At 35.2% G+C, this 3251-nt stretch overlaps 1 non-coding gene across 1 annotated transcript; it reads left to right on the forward strand.

The window, feature by feature from the left end:
• Positions 1–2432: 2432 nt before the first annotated feature.
• Positions 2433–2504, forward strand: TRNAD-GUC (transfer RNA aspartic acid (anticodon GUC)). Its single transcript has one exon. It is a non-coding gene; the product is annotated as a tRNA-Asp (tRNA).
• Positions 2505–3251: the final 747 nt, after the last annotated feature.

The raw sequence follows: 3251 nt of genomic DNA on the forward strand, positions 1-3251 counted from the left end.
AGTGACCCCTGGTGGTAAATGGTTATAAGCTGCAAATGGTAAAGTGAGCTGATTGTATATATATATATATATATATATATATATACATATACATAGATAGATAGAAAGATAGATAGACAGATCGATAAATAGGTATTTATTTTAATCAATCATTTCTTATTAAAGCAGATTATTTTTGGCTAGGAATTTCTGATTTGTAATCATTTATGAAAAAAGATTACTTCTCCTAACCAAAAGAAGCAAAGCTGCCTATTACAATACTGTGAATTGATTGAGGGCATGCCCTAACCTCATGAAGGTGAGCACTGTTGAACTGAAGACAATATGTCCTCGTTAGTATAGTGGTCAGTATCCCCGCCTGTCACGCGGGAGACCGGGGTTCAATTCCCCGACGGGGAGACGATTCCTTTTATTCACACAATTAAATAAAATGATGTACTTAATAACATTGTAAACTATATTTGTCATTATCCTTGTCTATTACGATTGAGATAAACGTTGAATTCAGTGATGGCCAAATTGCTTACAGATGTGTTAACTAAAAGTCAGAATATGCTCTGAATATTTCAATCTGCACAGACCATACCATCAAAAACAATTTACATCTATAATCTAATGGAAATGGAATGAAGCAGTGGGGAATCTTATGCTTCTGCTCAACTCTAGGGGCTAGATTTAGAAGTGGAGTGGATGCTTTTTGTTAGTAGTGACCCCTGGTGGTAAATGGTTATAAGCTGCAAATGGTAAAGTGAGCTGATTGTATATATATATATATATATATATATACATATACATAGATAGATAGAAAGATAGATAGACAGATCGATAAATAGGTATTTATTTTAATCAATCATTTCTTATTAAAGCAGATTATTTTTGGCTAGGAATTTCTGATTTGTAATCATTTATGAAAAAAGATTGCTTCTCCTAACCAAAAGAAGCAAAGCTGCCTATTACAATACTGTGAATTGATTGAGGGCATGCCCTAACCTCATGGAGGTGAGCACTGTTGAACTGAAGCCAATATGTCCTCGTTAGTATAGTGGTCAGTATCCCCGCCTGTCACGCGGGAGACCGGGGTTCAATTCCCCGACGGGGAGACGATTCCTTTTATTCACACAATTAAATAAAATGATGTACTTAATAACATTGTAAACTATATTTGTCATTATCCTTCTCTATTACGATTGAGATAAACGTTGAATTCAGTGATGGCCAAATTGCTTACAGATGTGTTAACTAAAAGTCAGAATATGCTCTGAATATTTCAATCTGCACAGACCATACCATCAAAAACAATTTACATCTATAATCTAATGGAAATGGAATGAAGCAGTGGGGAATCTTATGCTTCTGCTCAACTCTAGGGGCTAGATTTAGAAGTGGAGTGGATGCTTTTTGTTAGTAGTGACCCCTGGTGGTAAATGGTTATAAGCTGCAAATGGTAAAGTGAGCTGATTGTATATATATATATATATATATACATATACATAGATAGATAGAAAGATAGATAGACAGATCGATAAATAGGTATTTAATTTAATCAATCATTTCTTATTAAAGCAGATTATTTTTGGCTAGGAATTTCTGATTTGTAATCATTTATGAAAAATGATTGCTTCTCCTAACCAAAAGAAGCAAAGCTGCCTATTACAATACTGTGAATTGATTGAGGGCATGCCCTAACCTCATGGAGGTGAGCACTGTTGAACTGAAGCCAATATGTCCTCGTTAGTATAGTGGTCAGTATCCCCGCCTGTCACGCGGGAGACCGGGGTTCAATTCCCCGACGGGGAGACGATTCCTTTTATTCACACAATTAAATAAAATGATGTACTTAATAACATTGTAAACTATATTTGTCATTATCCTTCTCTATTACGATTGAGATAAACGTTGAATTCAGTGATGGCCAAATTGCTTACAGATGTGTTAACTAAAAGTCAGAATATGCTCTGAATATTTCAATCTGCACAGACCATACCATCAAAAACAATTTACATCTATAATCTAATGGAAATGGAATGAAGCAGTGGGGAATCTTATGCTTCTGCTCAACTCTAGGGGCTAGATTTAGAAGTGGAGTGGATGCTTTTTGTTAGTAGTGACCCCTGGTGGTAAATGGTTATAAGCTGCAAATGGTAAAGTGAGCTGATTGTATATATATATATATATATATATATATATATATATATACATAGATAGATAGAAAGATAGATAGACAGATCGATAAATAGGTATTTATTTTAATCAATCATTTCTTATTAAAGCAGATTATTTTTAGCTAGGAATTTCTGATTTGTAATCATTTATGAAAAAAGATTGCTTCTCCTAACCAAAGGAAGCAAAGCTGCCTATTACAATACTGTGAATTGATTGAGGGCATGCCCTAACCTCATGGAGGTGAGCACTGTTGAACTGAAGCCAATATGTCCTCGTTGGTATAGTGGTCAGTATCCCCGCCTGTCACGCGGGAGACCGGGGTTCAATTCCCCGACGGGGAGACGATTCCTTTTATTCACACAATTAAATAAAATGATGTACTTAATAACATTGTAAACTATATTTGTCATTATCCTTGTCTATTACGATTGAGATAAACGTTGAATTCAGTGATGGCCAAATTGCTTACAGATGTGTTAACTAAAAGTCAGAATATGCTCTGAATATTTCAATCTGCACAGACCATACCATCAAAAACAATTTACATCTATAATCTAATGGAAATGGAATGAAGCAGTGGGGAATCTTATGCTTCTGCTCAACTCTAGGGGCTAGATTTAGAAGTGGAGTGGATGCTTTTTGTTAGTAGTGACCCCTGGTGGTAAATGGTTATAAGCTGCAAATGGTAAAGTGAGCTGATTGTATATATATATATATATATATATATACATATACATAGATAGATAGAAAGATAGATAGACAGATCGATAAATAGGTATTTATTTTAATCAATCATTTCTTATTAAAGCAGATTATTTTTGGCTAGGAATTTCTGATTTGTAATCATTTATGAAAAAAGATTGCTTCTCCTAACCAAAAGAAGCAAAGCTGCCTATTACAATACTGTGAATTGATTGAGGGCATGCCCTAACCTCATGGAGGCGAGCACTGTTGAACTGAAGCCAATATGTCCTCGTTAGTATAGTGGTCAGTATCCCCGCCTGTCACGCGGGAGACCGGGGTTCAATTCCCCGACGGGGAGACGATTCCTTTTATTCACACAATTAAATAAAATGATGTACTTAATA

The sequence above is a fragment of the Triturus cristatus genome, chromosome 4_1 (genome assembly GCF_964204655.1).
Source record: "Triturus cristatus chromosome 4_1, aTriCri1.1, whole genome shotgun sequence".
Taxonomy (NCBI): domain Eukaryota; kingdom Metazoa; phylum Chordata; class Amphibia; order Caudata; family Salamandridae; genus Triturus; species Triturus cristatus.